This window comes from Syngnathus leptorhynchus, chromosome 3 (genome assembly GCF_054491065.1).
Source record: "Syngnathus leptorhynchus isolate UIUO chromosome 3, UIUO_Slep, whole genome shotgun sequence".
Classification (NCBI taxonomy): Eukaryota; Metazoa; Chordata; class Actinopteri; order Syngnathiformes; family Syngnathidae; genus Syngnathus; species Syngnathus leptorhynchus.
In genome coordinates, this window is record NC_141197.1 from 20661374 (window position 1) to 20679807 (window position 18434).

Genomic DNA, 18434 nt, shown 5'->3' on the forward strand with positions numbered 1-18434 from the left:
GCAAAGAAGTTGATGTGCATTTCCATCCGTCCTTTTTTCCTCTCTGCTTGCTCTTTGTCCGCAGCTTAGATTTAGATTAACTCACTTCTTTTTTTTTTTTGCCACACTATTTTCTCCTCATGTTTGCAAGCACGGAGGGGAGGGGAAAAAAAGACAAGGGGATCAAATCTGAGTGCCCCCCTCCCTCCCTCCCTCCTCCTCGGAGCACATTAGCTGCTATCTTAAAGGGGCCCGGAGAGGATTGGCTCTGCGGCCCCAGGATGGAGCTCGCCTTGTCAGCGCTTTGCCTGATTTCACTGTGTTTTCATTAATCGCCAAAAAATAAAAGCAAGGAAATCAACGGGGAAAAAACAAGAGCGGCCGCTGCGACTGGATAACCGTGACACGGGCTGCAGGTCAACGCGGCCTGGACGACACGTAATACATTCAAGGTCTACACTTTTTAAATTTTGTATTGATTTTTAGTGAAATTGTATTATTTGTTTTAGGGTTCGGGTTAAGGGGTTTAGGGTTAGGGTTTGTGTTAGCCAGGGTTAGGGGGTCATGTGAAGTTTTTTATTCAAATTGTATTTTTATTTTGTTGATTTATTTGTGATTCTGGTGTTTGGGGATCAAATTCACCCTCCTACTTGATGAGGAAAAAAAAAAAAGAAAAGCAAAAAATGAAAAGGTCCACCTAAATATATAGTATATATTTCCCGATCACAAGACACGTGGAAGTGGGCCGGTCTGCGCTTCCAATTCAACTCGGCTAAACTTTTTTCCGAGCGCAACTTGGTACGACCCGAGTTCAGCGGCGGATTCCGAAAAGGGAAGCAAATCCGAAGCGGAGCTTTGCATGTTTTATTTCGACGGGGGTAATTATGGAGTCTCTCTCGGCGTTCCGCGAGGCCTCTAATGAGTTCTCCACGGACCTCGCCTTTATTTGCGCATTTGTTTGTTATTTTTAAACTTGATGAAGTCCCCTTGTATTTATCAAATCAAAGAGGAACGGGAAATGAACGCACAGAAGTGTCTCCGAGTAGGTGAGATCAGACTCTTTGCTCGCTGTGTTCTTTGTTGAACTGGCGTCACAAGAAGGAAGCATCTAGAACGGCTGAACTTCATCATAGGCGCTGACTTCCATTTAAGTCATTCAGTGCCATTGACGTCAAAGATATGAACTGGGTTGGCAGTGAATGACTGAACTTTTTTGGGTTGTTTTATTACAAATGTTCTTTTCCTATGTGATTGAGAAAAAAAGCATCCACATTTCTTCTGGCTTTTTCGCTCTTGTGAAGTCCGCGTGCGACCAGTGAGCCGACGCAGGCGACCATGCATCAGCGAGCCACCTCGCAGCGACCGTATCTGCTTGCACGTGACTCGGCAGGCCGAGATTAATGAAATGATTATCATGACTGATGATGTTACCTATTCCCGCAAAAAAAAGAAAAAAGGGGAAAAAAAATGACTTTGCTGGCGTAATGGTCAAACGGCGGGCGCGGTTGACAGAATTATTAAAAGAGGAAGAATTGAGTAATTCCTCCACATTTATCAGTCTGCGCATCAGACTTAATATATATTGTAGATCTCACCTCGCTATTCTTCTTCATATTTCCATCCTATTAGGACACCGGCCACTTCATTCACATCCAAGATGGAGGCTAAAAAAGAAAGAAAAAAAAAAAAAGTCGGGGGTGGGTGACACGCTGACCACAAAATGGTAAATGGGATCTGGCCGGCGCCATCTTTTTCCCCCGCTGACATGATAAATACCCGCAGTGCGGCGTGATGAATGTTTTTATAACGCGTGGCAGCGATAACGTTCCGCTATTCATATTTGGCCGGCCGCCGTGTAAAAAGCGGCCAGATAAAGTATGCTACTCCGGCCGACCCGCCGCTTCAACACAGGAAGTCAACCTGCCGCCTGATAAATAAACGGATAAATTGTGACCATAGGAATCGACGGCCAAGCTAGCATCTTGAGGCCGACCCGTCGGTGTCTTTGGCATTTTGACCTTTGCGAAAAAGATTTCCGCTTGTTGCGACGTTTTTGCTCTTTTGTGCGTCGCTCGCGTATGTCTTCATCACGTTCCGATTGTGTTTTTTTTATTTTATGAAGCGTGGTGCCTCCGCCAGCCAGCCACATCTGCGAGGAGGCCGTAATGACGCGGCACGGCGCGGCCCCGTGAGGCGGTGCGGCGTTTTGCCCCGCGGGACGCTGAACGGCGGCAGGAAATACGGCCGCCGTGAGAGGTGCTGGCAGATGGCTGACGAGGCATTTTTGCCTATAACGCCCCAGTAAAACTTTAACTCCCGAGATTTAGTGCTAGCGCGCTGCACTTAGCAAGCAGCCGCCGGCTCTTCTTCCCCTTGTATTTATTTGTTTTTTTTTCCTCCTTTCCTCTCCTGCCCTCCCTCAAAAAGTCCAAAAGTGATGGTTTTGCAAGCGCCGCATAAACATGCTTTATTGATGGCCGCGCTCCGGGATGCAAAGGGTCGGTATCATTTAGCCCCACGACACTTTTAGAGGACAAATAAAAGCTCGGATTTGCTCAAACGTTGTTGTCAGGCCTCATCGATTGCCCGCGTAAAAATTAAATTATTCATCGTGTCATAATATTGACTGATGACGACGCCGGGCCATCATTTAGGGAACCCAAAGGTCTCCTAGGCAACAATGGCAATTAAGGCTTTTAATTCGCCCGGCGTAGTCTCCGAGGGCCCGGCCCGGTCGTTGCTCTCCATTTGCGCCGGACGCCAAAGTTGTCCGAGCGTTTGTGCTCGTTACGCTTTTTTGTTGGAAAAAAAAAATCAATCGATATTAAGATGCATTCAGCTCCGAGCTGGGGTGGGCCGATCGGGCTGGGCTGCCATTGGTGAATTGCGTAAACGGCCGCGAGTCAGCAAAGATATTGTGACCAATCAAAAGGCTTGGGGTCAAAAGCTCGGCCCAACTTCTTGGTAGATGGATAAAAGCAGTGCTTCAAGATGTTGCTTTCTGATAACCACGCAGAGGGTTGCATTTGGATTTTGAATTGAGCCCGCGTCTGTGTGAATATTCCTCAGCTCGGCGCACATCTGCCGGGCACGTCTACCTACTGGCTGTAAAAGGCCCGTGCGGCGCTCGTAAGCCACCACTGAGATAAACAAGTCAGCCACTTGCGAATTCAATATTTGAATTTGCAGTCTGTCTGTGTGTGTGTTTGGCTTCACTATTAATGTCTTTTATGATACGATTCAAGGTTTGTTCATAAACCGAGGCCAGCGACTTCTCACTCTGCTCTGACGGGATGCGAACGAGCGTCTCGTTTTGACAGGGCGGCGTGGCGTGACATGGTGTTTGTGTTTGATCCCTTGTTGTCATTAGCGCCCCGCGATGGCGCACAGGAGGTTTTCCGGGCGGTTAAAAGACCATCGAGGTCGTTCCGTAAAATCTGGCCCCACGGATATTGTCAATCACGCCATCAATATGTATTCACACACAATCTCACGCACGCGCACACACACTGGGGAAAAGAGACAGTCCAGAGCTGCAGCTTGCTGTCATCCCGTCACATGATGCAGGTCCAGCCATGCGTATGTCTGCGTGTGTTTGTGTGTGCGTGCATGTTTTGTCCTTGGACAGGTGACACTTTCATGGCCCAGTGAGACAGGTGTCAGAAAAAAAACAGTCCTTCTTCATTGTGTCCACAAACACCTGACAGACAGACACTTGCACGTGTGCACACACAAACACGCACACGCACACGCACCCACGCACGCACGCACGCAAGGAGATATCAAAATCCACCTCATCTGTGCGGATGTTTTCCGAATCAGCAAAAAAGCAAATGTTGCTGTCCTAAAATCTGTTGGCCAATTTAAATGATGTGTTTGAGTGTGTGTGTGTGCGCTGCTCACTATCATACCTTGGAGGCCAACAGATGCTGTTCCACCCCCACCGTCGCAAAGTGCCTCCTGCTTTTATCGCTTTCGCTGTTTGCCGTGCAGCTCGCCTGCATAATGAGAGCCCCTTTTGGTCGGCGTCCAGGAAGTCAGGCAGGAAGCCTGTCTGGATCTATCTGAGTGGCGGGCGTGAGGGGAAACACAGACCAGAAATCAAAATCACACTCATTTCAAGGCAACCTACAAAAAAGGCTTTCGTTTTGAACATCCTCATTTGTCGCTATGCATTGATTTGGGCTACTTCGAAATGCTTCCAAAAACAAAAAATATATTGGTATATTAAAAATAGAGAAAACATTTCTCAACAACCTCAGTATACAGGGACATTATGAATCTTATCCGAATGAAAAAATGCTTCCAAGACAACCCAAACAATCCCAGTGAGAATGAAATGACCCGGAAGAACGACAATAAATAGAATCCATTTCCAGTTTAGGAGGACCCGGCCAGCGAGCGAGCCGGCATGGGGACAGAAGAGCCAAAAGAAGAATGCATTTGGGAAAACATAAAAGCCATTGCGCCTGACATTATGACGCATTAAAGCTGTTTTGTATTTTTGCTTCCCAAAAAGCCCGGCCCGTAAATTTGCGGCGGCGCTCTATTAAGTGCGACTGATCCGCATCCACCTGAGGACAATAAAGGAGTGCGCTTCCTCCAAGACGCATCTCCAGATTGTTTTTTTTGCTCCCCTGCCTCCCCTCTGCTTATCACAGCAAAGTGCTTTTAATTTGCCTCTTCGCCCAGACGTCCCGCTTCCCATTTAACGCCGCGTCTCCATTGGCTGGCCCAGCCCCGGCGGGGCGGCGGCAGCGGCGGAGCGTCCGCCACCCTCCGCCGCCGCCGCCGCCTTTATGGCCTCCTCTCCGCCACGCGCGCCATCCACCTTTTTATGTCCCGCCCGAGAGCGACAAAACGTCTCCTCAGCAGTTCCGCCGCTCGTCTCCCCTCCATCTTGCCGCGCTTAATTCCCCGCTAAGTGTGTTCGCCGCACTCGTTAACTGATTAAGCAGTTTAATTAGGCCGCGCGCGCGGCGGAGACGCCGAGGAGGAGAGCGGGCGCAATGGCCGAGCTGAGACCCGGGGAGTGGAGCCGCGGAACAAATGCGGCCCGTATTTCTTGTCGGGGAGACAGCCGCGCTCGGAATTTACGGCCCGAATTGAGCGCCTGACGTGAAATCTGGCCCAAAAGGACCAAAGTCCGACCGAGCTAGCGGGAACTCGGCCATCTTGCTTCAAAAGAACGGAAGTGAGATATTCTGGATTCAAGTGGCCCTTTTTGTGCCAGTCCCGGTTCCGTACCGAGTAGATGACCTAAATGAGCCCCAATACCGAGCAGGCGAATTTCAGACGGCTAACCTTGTGAGAGGAAAGGCATTGGCGCCGCCCGCTCACACCCCCGGCGTGCCCCCGCCCGCCGTTACAGGTGAGATATCTTGAACGGCAGGGGGTCAACTCTGACCTGCGTGAGGCCCGTTAAGCTTTAATTGAAAGACGGCCGCTCACGCTGAGACGAGGGCGGCTTATAACTGGCATGGCTAAAAATACACGGCATGGCTAAAAATACACGTTCGTTCCTTCGTTCGTTCCTTCGTTCGTTCCTTCGTTCGTTCCTTCCTTCGTTCCTTCCTTCCTTCCTTCCTTCCTTCCTTCCTTCGTTCGTTCCTTCCTTCGTTCCTTCCTTCGTTCCTTCCTTCCTTCCTTCCTTCCTTCCTTCCTTCCTGATTTTCTACTTTTGGCCCTCAAGTGTGTGTGTGTGTGTGTGTGTGTGTGTGTTGAGTGTGTAACCTCTGACCTTTTAAGTGGGAGCATGTCTGGGTCGAGAGGATCAACAGCAGGTCACGCAGACACAAACATTCTTAAGCGGGCGTCCGTTGGTGTGCGCTGGGTTGGTTCACCATGACAACAAGACGTCAGTCAACCCCCAATTATTTGTTTGTTGAACAACACACGCTACGAGTGAGCCACATTCATTTCTTTCCCGCATCATGTCTATCTGGTGGAGCTTTAGTGTTTATATCTTCACAAGTCATTTTATTTAAAGCTTAAATACCACAAGTATATCTAATCTGAGGTTGACGAGCGAGCGATGATTCAAACGTTGTCCCGCGGCGAATTTGATGGACACCCACAGACCGTGGGAAGGTGGGCCGAGGGGCAGGCTGGCATCTGGCTGGGGTGGTGGCAAAGATCAACGGCGCACAGACGCAGACGACGGGCCGAGACGGAGCGTGACATGAACAGGGAGGCGCCGACAGCGGCTCCGTCACTGTCACTTTGACGAGCGGAAAGCAGCTGCAAATATTCCGATATTTTTGCATGGGCGCCGGACGCTTGCTTATTGGCAGCAGAAATTGTTTTCCTCTCCCGTCTGCTGCAGCCCTCCCCTGAGACCCCCGGGCCCCCGTTTACCACCCAGCAACATATTGGCAGTCGACGCCAAGCTCCTCGTCTACGCTTGCCACTCTGGCGCTCTTTATCACCCACCCACCCACCCACATGCACGCACGCTCGTGCACCGCCGCTATACGTTAATCCTCCTGCTGTGTGATGTTTCCCTGCCATCAGCATAATCAGCTTTTCAATTTGCAGCCCAGCTTTGTGTCGGCGCGTCGGCGTACCTTTCAAGGCGTTCCGCTCGGGCACGACACTTAAAACAGCCTCGGGTGCAAAAAAACAAAACAACCCTCATCACCTGTCACATGAGACGACCGCTTTCCGATTGTATCGCAGAGGTTTTGATTGGTGTGTCGTCCGGTTTTCTTTTGCGTTTGGGAGAAAAATGGCTGGCGTGGGCCTCCGTGACAGCTTTTGTGTTGCAAAGAGCGCAAGAGCCGGCACAAAAGATGAGCGGCCTTCATTTGCATGGGGATGGCGCCCAAATTGAGGATATTTGCACATTGATATGTTGGGAGCAGCAAGAAAAGCTCCTACCAGTGGAATCTTGGACGGCAGAGATGGAGTCGTGCTTGGAACTTGGCCTCTCAGTCAGGAAGAAACAAAAAAAGGATCACTTGAGGGCTGCAAATGATTTTATAATTGATGATCAATCATTTGAAAAACTTTCAATCATGAAAAAAGTTTCAACATTTTATATATATCTATATATATCTATACACACAGAGAAATCAACAGATTTTGCAAAATGTGTGAGCATAGTGAAACAGAGCACAACGACATAAAAGGTAGGAAGAGAGCGAGCCCACTGGCTTTTTCCTTGGTTTCCCCGCAGGAGGTATTTGCGTCGAAGGCGGCCACCAAATGGTCTTATTAGAGCATCTCTCCCGCAGAGGGCCCGATAGATACATCAGCCAGAAAGTCCTGATTGTTCCGGGGGCAACGGCGGCGCTCATTACTCAGCCGCTGGCCGCCTTCTTTGTTTTTCATCAGCTGACCCCATCTCACCTCTCTTCTCAATCCTCCGTCTAATGTTTACTTGAGGAGCCGCCGAGCACGGATGGAAGATTTAGGCCCAGGCGGCCCGCGAGGACACCGGACGGACCCGGGGCCGTGCTCTCCCCCGGCCCGCCGGTGATCTCCGATTGACCCGCGAGTGGTCCTCCGCTCAAGATGGATGGAGGTGGCATTACCCCGGGCCCCTCCGGCCAGAAGCCTTGTTAGCGCTCTGATCACTCTTTGTTACAAATGTCACGTGGGGCTCGACTTTGTTCAGCCGTCCCAACGCAATCGGTCCAGCTGAACGCTTCATGAAAGAGCACAAAAGAACAACAACAGCAAAAGCTGGCTGTCACTATTCATGACATTTTAGAGCAGGTTTGTTACCTTATGGTACGATTTCATTTATGATGGTGATTAGAGGTCATTTGAGTTTCTTCAGGGTATAAAAACAACCTCACCCATCTCACTGTGGCAAGCAGCAAATAAAAGCATCTGAAACATGTGACTACTTTCCACAGCTAGCGCCGAATCTAGCCAAACACAAGACGCACGCTAGCTACTATGCTGAAGCGTCCCGTCGCTCATCCTCAAACGCCACCTTAGTTAGCACGGCAGCGGGCCCGACAGCCGAGTTCATCTGCAATTTAGGGAGCTGTATATTCCAATTAGCCGCCACGGTCCCGCCGCTACGGCTAGTGTACAGAGGGAGTCACATTCAATTACAGCCGGCGTCCGCTGTGGATTTGTGTGCTTTTTACCTGTCCTCACGCATAAAGTAAACGTGGCGGCGCCGGCTTCCTCTGCCGGCGTGTATTTATGTTTCTGCGCGCCTTTAATGGCTCCCCATCACAGCAAACATCATTTACATTAAAAACAATGTGCGTGCCACGGCGGCAGCTTGTGAATGATGGTCAGCAAGCTGTCCTACATAACTCCGGCTTAAGGCAAATAAAAGCACACACACAATATGCTAATGTGCCGCCCATGAGAGGGGGAGGACCAAAACAAAACAATAAGTGCCATATTTGTGCCAATACATCATTATATGACTTCCCTTTTGATTTCCCTGCTTTACTCTTGACTTATTATCATATGAAAATAATCAGGAATTTCTTTTTAAAGCCCGTGCTCCGTGGCTATATTCTTAACATATCACAAATCGTTTGATGTGCTGAGTGTGTGTGTGTGTGTGTGTGTGTGTTTTTTTTCCTATTTAAAAAAAAAAAAAAAAAAAGTGCGCCTCTAGAAGAAAACAAAGGCTCGCATAAATTAGCGGCGAGGACTGCAATTAGACAGTCGCAGTGATTGCAAAGGAATAATTACCGAAGAGAAACAAGGCCAGTGAAAAAAAAGAAATAGACATATAAATAAAACATCTTTTTTGGTAGCAGCGGAACATAATGATCAATTACAAACGGCGCATTGTTTCCGCCGCTTCCAAATGTCCGGAGAGGCTACAAATGCTAAATGTGCATGTGAAACGTATACGTACGTGAGTAAAGGAAGCACCTTTTAAGTGGCAGCACCTCCCCTTAAGATGATTTTATGGTCTTCGATGGAAGCGCAATGCTGTCGCCAAAGTGGGAGAGGACGAGACGCAGATTTGAAACATTTTCAAGATTTGACAATGCAGATTCGGTTCTTAATTTTGGGGCAAGAAGAAAGACGGAAAAACGACACCACTTTACCAAAGGGTCACGCATCATATTTAGCAAACTATTTTATGTATGACTTGCAAATGTCAACATGCCAGCGTCATTAAAACACGTGCGGCAGGGTTTGGGATTTGCCATCTCACACGGGCTCCGGCCTAATCGGGCATGGCCGGATAGGCTGCTTGGATTACAATATGAATTATTGATTGAACACGAGACGTGAAGCATTCGCTCGTCTCCGATGGCCACTCTGCTTAACTTAGAGCAACAACAGTCTCTAATTCACGCCGCAAACTTTCCCTTCTCCGATACCTTGATTTGATATACTCCGATAGAGCCGTTTGCCCAGACGCCATCAATTGTCTATGGATTTTTTTCCCAGCGCTCCTCGCCAGAGAAACAAAAGGCGGAGGAGACGAGGCCGAGGGGCTTTATTGATATGGATGTCGCTCCAATATCGCCTCTTTTCGGGGCCGATCAATCTGAACGTCAGCCTCCCCTTTAGCCCGTCTCGCCCGGGGGCCCCCCATAAGCTCTTTGGATGTTTGGATGGATGGATGGATGGATGGAGAGACATGAGATGAAATGAGAAGAGAGAGACATGAGAAGAAATATAAAGATGAGAAGAAATATAAAGATGAGAAGAATTAGATAGATAGATAGATAGATAGATAGATATAGATAGATAGATAGATAGATAGACATAAAAAAGAGTAGGTATTTCTGAGGAAGGGCAGGGGACATAGTGGGGCTACGGATGTACACCTGGCGTCCGGCACAGATGGCTATCATCATCATAAACATCGTCATCAGCATCTCTCACTGCTTACCATCACTTTGCACTGCTGCCCTTCTGTCACCACATCCACCAGGCACACACACACACACACACACACACACACACACACACACACATAGATTGTTGTCATTCCACGCTTGGATGGTGCGAGTCGGTCCAGCTGACAAAAAAGTAATTATGGTCCATTAGTCAGAGAGGCTCATTTGTTTGTTTGTTTGTTTGCTCTTCATCGGTGGAGGATGAAACGTAGGAAAATGGCGTCTGTGCTCAGATAACAACAAAAAGAGCAAAAGAGACGAGTGCGCCTGGTGGTAGCCAGTTCCAAACTACCTATGACACATTTCCCTTTGTTATCATAAGCAGCGGTGCACAAACGTTGCCGTGACTCTCAAACGAGCCAAAACAAAGAATTGTCTATGCAACTGACTTGAGGCTGGCTGAACTTTTTCGTGGTGACGGTCCTGAACTGGAGCGCAATATTCCATTTCCAGTCCTCATGCGCACCGGCGCACCACTTGTGTGCACCGTTGATTATTGAAATAGTTCATTTTTGCAATATGGTGGAAATTGACCCAATTACACACTTAGCCAGGCATCTTTACTGTACTCTATTAAAGACACATAGCCACAAAAATAGACGGACTGGTTGCCGAACTTACATCCCTCAAATGCTGCTGCTGCTGCTGCTGCTTTGGTTAGCAACAGTGATTGAATGGGCTCATCAGGTCCAAATTGTGTCTTGCTTACTGATGAAGATCCTTTTACCCCAGTAAGGGAAGTGGAGGAGAGGATGTGCGTGTGCATGTGTGTGTATATATGGCGGGGGGCTTCCACAAAACAAAAAGGAACATGGTTGTCAGTCTTTGATGGTTTTTTTTTAGGGTGTTTTTCCATCCTCCCTGCAGCGCGCTGGTCTTTTGTGTGCGTCCAGGTACAACAAGACCTCCGCCTCCTACAAAATGGGCTGCTACTGACGGGATGTCCGGAGATTAAACACACAAACAAGTTCCACAGGGAATGAATGTTTTGCAAGTTTAGAGCAAAAACTGATATCTTTTTTTGCTCACTGGGATGGGAAGAGGGCATACGATGCTGTGTGTAGCATCAGAGCTGTGAAGCAAACCTCAGGGGGCACCCGCAAGGGGAGGGGAGCGGGGGGGGGGGGGGGGTTCTATTTCTTTTCAGCAGCTGCCAATCCATCAGGGCTCAGTCCAGCGCGGCGCGGGGCCGACAGGCAAGCGGCGAGAAGAACGAGAACAAGGCCCGGCAACACAAGAGCGTCCGTGCGGCCATCGCTCATTCCTCGACAGATGCTGAACTTTGCGTGACCTTTTCTACACACACTCACAGTCCTTACATCACCGCCTTAAAGACACACACACACACACACTCACGTGCACGTTTAGGTTTTTGTCGAGGACAAAGCCGACAAATTTGATTAAGCCGCAAGGATCATCTTGATAAAAGACATTCACTTCTTTGACAGTCACAAAAGTGCCTCACCGTGTCTCCACCACTCTTGTTGGCTTAAAAAAAAAGAAGCCAATTTTGATCCAAAACAAGCCAACAAATTGGGTTATGGTTTGCAAAGCAACCCAAAGTTGGGTCAAGTCGACGTTGGCTTTGTCCAGTTCAACCCAAATTGGGTTATTTTCAAGCCAGCATTTGAAATGGTGTATCTGGATGACAAATGGCTAATATAAGCCCACAAACATGTTAGTGGCGTGTTTGTGCCACAATTTTGGATGGATGGCTGGCTCCGGTCCGGCCAGGCGACACCAGCAGAAGATTCACGGAGCCAGATGCAGCCAAGTGGCGTGTACATTACAGTCTTTATTACACAGCTAGCGGCCTGGCGCTAACTCACTTAGCGCAAGCCGACGAGACTGCGGGCAACAACAACAGTAATGCGACCAACCTCCTTAGTATGTTTGTTAGCGCCAGTAAGGGATGCACAATGTCGTGATGAACATATGAAGAATATTTTCATGACAAAACGGTTATTCATCTGTTAAAGCCTGTTATGTGTGTGTTGTGTGTGCGTGCATCATATGACACGTGCTATTCATTAAGGCTTTGATTGTACCATGTGTACGTATTTCCATTCTTCTCACAAAAGGTGAGCGTGGCTAATCAGATTGCGATCACCAGGTGTGACATACAGATTTCATCCATTATGTCAATTATGAATTAGCACCTCTATGCCATCACTCTACCTGGCTGCTGTCTTCATTAGCCAGCACACACACACACACACATAGCTGATGTGTTGGCGGGCCGCTGCTCGGAGTGCGACATGAATCACGAGGTGACAGGCCCTCAGCTCGTTCGCAGACACTCGAGTGCTCGTCAAACGTGGCCGCACATCACTTTTATGGCGGTTGTCGTGCCACAAGTATTTGAACAGCGACAGGAAGTGAAAAGTGACAGAAAACGTGGAGGTTTTCCCATCTTGCTGCAGCAGAGACGCTTGTTCAGCAAATCATGCACTTTTCCTGTGGCGGAAAAGGTCACAATTGATTGTAAACTATTTTCGCAGAGGATAAAGAATATGTGCCTGTGATATTGTGCGTGTTCTTGCACAGTTTGTGTCCCTTCTTGCTAAGTATTAGCCTGTCTATGTCATTTTACACATTGCGTTAGCATGAAGCTAGTAGGGGCAGTTTGAAGCGTCTTTTTCGGAAGAGTTTATATCATCGAATTCATCGGGCCTATTAATTATGAAGGAGTTTGTGGCAAAATGTTTCCAGAGAAATAATAAAGTCAACCGTTTGTGTCCACACGACGCACGTGACGTAAACATTTGTGCTATGGTACCCAAAAGCTGGATGCATCCCAGCTCCCGAGCAATGCAGAGATGAAATGTGACGTTTAGCTGCTGCTCTGATTAGCTTGTGCTCATTTCATCGCTATTACCTGCCATGAACCGTGTGTGTTTGCGTGTGTGCGTGCTACGGAAGCGTTGATGGTGTCAGGAAGGTGCAATTGAGATCATCTCGTCTCACATAGCCCGGAGCAGCCAGTGCATTATGGCTACGTCGCATCATTATCTTCGGCATTTGAAATCTGCGCAAAGGTGCGTGTCTGCTCGTCCCCCACTCACCGCTGACAAATATATTGGGACACGTGAATTTTTGCTTGATTTCTTGGTGCATTCCACCTCCTGTATCTGTCCCAATACTTTTGCTCCATCACATCAGTCACCCTCCCACACCCCTTTCCTATAGTTGTCCCAAATTTTTTGTAGGTGTCTCAATTCTCTATACTTTTGCTTTTTCTTCACGTAAGCCACTTCTTTCTGGTGGGTGTCCCAATACCTTTGTACGTGTCACTCCCTGCATGTCTCTTAACACATTTGTCTAAAGTGCACTTCCCATTTACTCCTCCCATTGGTGTCCCAATACTTTTGCACACCATACCATATGGTCCACTTGATTGCGTGCGACAGAGTGACATAAGCCGTCCATCATGACACATAAATGCCATTGAAACGTGTCTATTAAATATAAAAACCGGAGCCACGTTTGAGTTGATTTGACGAGCTAACAGCATTGTGTCGCCGTCGGGTCTGATCCGTGTCACCCCTGTCAGCGGCGTTCTGTGTCGACGCCTCCCCTCGACTCGCCCCCCCCCCCCCATCTCGGCGGCTAATGGGCCTGTCGGCGAGGTCAGAGCACGTGACGGCGGCGCCACGGCGGCTAACGAGCTGACATGCGCCACCGCCGCGGTGACGACGGCGGGGTAACGTTGGGGCCAGTCCCCCGAAAAGCAAGTTGTACAGCAAGCTGAGAGACGATTGATGCGATTGTTCCCTCCGCTTAAGAGTCGATGGGTGCTAATTAAAACAGCAGCCGTGTTTGAAACATTGAATACAACAATGCATGTTTAAAAAGGTTAGCCAGTCAGCGAGCCTTAATCAACAGCGATACACCAGCGAGACAAAGTTAACCATGGCCGCAATTATTCCAAACGTGGCACAATTCAACCTCATGGCAAAACTTTGAAGTCCCGATCAGAGGACACCAAAATGCAAATGTCACTAAGCCTCTTCATTTGTGAGTTTTGCCTCTTTTTTTTTTTTCATCCCCCAGTGTGTGGGGCTCATGAAGGGCTGCTAATTGTTTTTGTACTTTTGCCCTCTTTAAGGTGTTCCGTGTGTCAGTGCGCCAAGCCTGCCGGGCTGATGTGTGGATTAAATCCTCGCCGCTTTTCTGAGCGTGTGTGTGTGTGACAGTGACGAGCAGTGACGTGCGGACTGACAAGCTCTCTCTCTCTCCGTCTCGGCGGTGTGTGTCAACGTTGTAGTGTGTCAGTTTCCGTGTCACATCGGCGCGCCGGGAGCTGCTCTGAGATCAGCTCACATTAGCGTTCAACACTTTGAGTGATTTGGAGGAAAATCCAAATCAATTTGCCGGCGCGGCCTTGTTTCTCTCTCTCTTTCTTTCAAGCAGTCCCCTCGGGCCGGGTCGGCCGGTCCCTTGGCCCCCGTTGACGTTTCGACACACAAACTTCACATGAAGGCAAAAGGCCAACGCTTCCAATGTCCTCGGAAGAGGCTCAATCAGCAGCTGTCCGTCGGGCCACCTGCGAGCGTCATCGACAAATTCCATCGGCTGCCGGGAGACACGCCGAGCGAGCGAGCGAGCGACAGATTGAGTGACGGGCCTGATTGAAAGCCTGCGTGGACGCAGACGGGCTCAAGCTGCTTCCCGACGCCACCAAATGTGACGTTTGACGGATGCCTGGCGGCTGACATGCCGGGGACTTTATATAGTTGACTTAACGTTTGTCAGCCTGTGCCAGTGTGTGCAGTGTACCGCACGTGCTAAATGGTTCGATATTATTCCGACGATTAAATTCTTGTCCCTCCTGCCAATGCGAAGCTAAAGCTACTTCCTATATTCACGGCTTGCTTAGTGACTGGTCCATGCTAGCGTCAATGCTAACAGGCATAGCACGCGCTCGCTCAGCCTCATTTGCATCCACCGGCCCGATTGTGGAGTTCACCTTCAAACTCGGGCACATGGCGCTTCCCGCAGCCAAGCACGGCGGACGCACGGCCTCGGGCGGCGCCCTGGCTGTCTGCTCATTTGCACGGCCCCGGAATCTTCTGAGTAGATGGCAAGTGACGGCATGAGAGACGACTGCCAATCAAATTTTACGCTGCACCAATTTCAACAAGGGGAGACTGATGGAAGGAGGACACACATCCAGCGACTCCAACAACAGAAAGGGTTTCAAACCAGGATCACCACTTTGCCCAACAAGTATCCGTAGTGGGTACCGAGTGAGTGAATGAATGAATGGTGCTGGTGCCGGCCACAGCGTGGGGAAAAAAAAAAAAAAAAGAAAAACAGCGCCAGCCAGCAAAGGCCCCGAGGCGACAGAAGAGCCGCGGGATTGACACATTAGGAGATGACGTGACTACGCGAGCCGCTATTTGAGCCGTAATTGGCCACGTCGCCGAGCGTTACATTAACGACACGGAGACGAGGACGAGAGCTCTGACAAAACTGTCTGCGCTCGATCCGTCACGCGGCGGATCAGAGCGGAACGGACAAATGAGCACTTCCAGCAAAGTTTCAAGCCCGGTTCTGGTTTCACTTCAGGGTTTGGATCTCCGCTTCGTTTAGCATTCCGTAAAGTCACATGGTCTTGATGTCACAACATTACATCACACTCTGACGCCAGTCTACCATGCTGATCCTAATTGGCGCTTCCTTCTTCTTGGCGAACTTTGAAGTCAAAATGTACGTACGTTACCTGCCGTGTCTTTCACGCCGACTTCTCAGCAGCAATTCTTCCCTTTGGAAACGCAAGACGTGATTAAAAATTCTCACCTTCGCCCCTTCGTTTCCCAAAAGTCGTCCCCCTCGGATCTCTGCCATTTTACACCTGCGTGGAAATTTCAAAAGCGGAGCGCTGACCTTTACACAAGTTCTACCCGCTCGCTTTTAACGAGCTGATTAATGGAGCTCCGTTCTCACGGGGACGCTCGTCGCCAGTAAGAACTCAAAGTTACGGCGGGAGTGTCTCAATTTGTCACTTTGTTTTTACCGCATCTCATCTCTTCTGACGCTATTTTGTGACCAAGTCCGAGAGGGTTTTTGTGCATCTGAAAGCTCGACTCTGCCCGCATCCCGCCGGGAAGTTTATTTCCTTAAGGCGAGAGGACCATCATTTCAAGGCAGGAAAGCGGCGAGACAACACAGCGACAAAAGATTCCCGCCGCTTGGCGGATTCCGACACGACAGCATTCCTGACAGCCGCTGACTGTTTTTTCTTGGGCTTTTTTGTGTCACTCACATTAGCCCACAGTTAAAAAGGACCCAGAAATTATATGCAAGGAAACACATTGCTTCAAGTTAAAAAGTCAATCAAATCAAATCATGCAGAAGAAAACAAAAACATCAAGCCAAACAGCAATGTATAATAAAGTCAAGCGAATAGCTTGAAAATAAATGAATGCAATGAAACAAATTCTCCAATTAAAAGATTGGGGGGGGGGGGGGGGGGACCCCCCACATGATTCAAATCGAAGCCAAATCCAACGCCATGGCGTTGACATGACCTACAAGGTGCCATCAATGTGTCTCCATAGATTTGCGACTCATTTGCATCCAAAAGACATTTGCATATAAACATCAGATGCATCCCAGTCGCCTGAGAGATGGCAGCTTTGCTCCTCAGCGTGCCCTCTGTCCACGTCCACATCCACGTCCACACCTACCTGACATTGCATTAGTGCTAATAACCGTTTTGGTCACGCCGCTTGCTTACAAATCTCAACTTATCATTTAATTACACTGCTGGTCGGATTTGATTGCCTTGTCAAGATGGAAAAAGAGGTGAACGATCTGGGATGTGAAGAGGTCATCAAACCCCTAAAGCTCCGCCCCCCTACACGCTCAATGATGCGGCCAGCCTGCACTCACTCACTCACTCACTCACTCACTCACTCACTCACTCACTCACTCACTCACTCACTCACTCACTCACTCACTCACTCACTCACTCACTCACTCACTCACTCACTCACTCACTCACTCACTCGCCACCGGAAAACTTTCAGGCAGATTTTGGGGCTGAACAAAGAAATTGTGAGGCCGGCATAAATCGGTTCAAAATCAAGCATTCATATGATGCACCGTAATCCTCCAAAATGGACTCACTAGATGGTGATTAACGACACGATTCCAATTTCTTTGCTTATTTCCCGGTTGTTGTTTGGCGTGTGCGCTGCGTGTTCACGGAGGTCGCTCTGTGATGAGCCCAACACAACCGTGCGGTAATTGATGACATTAAACGCTAATTGCCTGCTCTTAATTGGATCAGACTCAATTGAAAAAAGCGACCCAATTCCCCCTCCCACCCTCCTTTGTGCTGTTTTTGCACATTCCTCAGCACAGATTTATACGATTTGCTGCGGGAAAGGTTGTCATATTTCAAGAAAGGAGGAGGATGAAGGGGGAGGCGCTGAAACGCCACATCAGCACATATTGTAATTTCGTTTTGATAAGGCCACGCCGAGAGGCCCGCTCTCGCAGACTCGGCAGACATCATTAGCCACGCTAACGTTAGCACGGGCAGTTAAAGCGGAATAGCATCACAGGTGTGCCGAGCCGGGAGCGGCTGATAAGGTGCGAGCGACACTTCCTGCTTTGTCGCTTGATGCAAATTGAGGCGCGTCGTCATGTGATGGGGTGGGGTCAGGCCTCGTCGCCTCCATTTCATTAGCCCTCGCCAAAATGTCAGTGACGTGATGTTCATTAGTGGAGTGACAAACAGTGAGGAAAACGCGGAAGACTGCACATCAGCAGAAAAACTCAAGTTGACCCTAACGCAGATGGCAAAATGAAAAACTTGAGGCACTTCGCTACGTCTGTCACGTGCAGTTGCTGGCTAGCATCGTTTGTTTTTTTTTCATTACATTAAAGACTTTTTTTTTTTTTTAATTCACACCAAATATTTTTTTTCACATCAAATATGACTTTTAGTCATCAAATAATTCATTATTTTAATTAAGGTACTTTTTATTAATTTTGTTTATTATTTCATTTCATCATTAATTTGATCTTTTTCAAGTTTAACTTTCTCTTTTTTTGTTTTTGTTTTTTAAAGCCAGATTTTGAGGTCTGGGTAATATTAAGATTGAGGGTTCCAAGTTTAGTTTGGGTTCTGGTTTGAATCAGTAATCGGGATGGGCTTGACAGGACCGCTACAAAGGTCATCACTGACTTCCTGCTGTCTTTACTTATCAAATTCATCCCAAAGTGAAGCTAGAAACAACAATCAGCACAAATCCTCTCCGCTTCAGTCTCCTCAAATGTTAACTGGACCCCAAGCACCTTTCAAATGCACATTAAAACAACACATTAGCATCTTTCAGCACCAGAAGGAAAGAAAAGGAGCACAATCCAGAGAGGACATGGACTTTTTTTTTTTTTTTAATCTGCTCATCTAATGCTAATCGACGACGCCAACCGCAACAAAACTAGCATCAGTGGTGCAATGCTTAGCAACAAATAGTTGTATGCAAACAGGATACTGGATACTCTAAATAATATAAACAACAAACATTTCTTCTTTGCGTGTTCTGCTTCTCACCGGAATTGTTCCGCCACCATTCCAAACGTCCAGCTCCATTTTCGGCTTTG

The 18434-nt window shown here is 48.4% G+C and overlaps 1 long non-coding RNA gene across 1 annotated transcript; it reads right to left on the bottom strand.

The window, feature by feature from the left end:
- Positions 1 to 1205: 1205 nt before the first annotated feature.
- LOC147059745 (uncharacterized) lies at positions 1206 to 18425 on the bottom strand. The gene is made up of 4 exons (XR_015065717.1): positions 18385 to 18425; positions 3891 to 4039; positions 1575 to 1643; positions 1206 to 1410 (listed from the first exon to the last, which is right to left on the bottom strand). It is a non-coding gene; the product is annotated as an uncharacterized LOC147059745 (long non-coding RNA).
- Between the last annotated feature and the right edge of the window lie 9 nt (positions 18426 to 18434).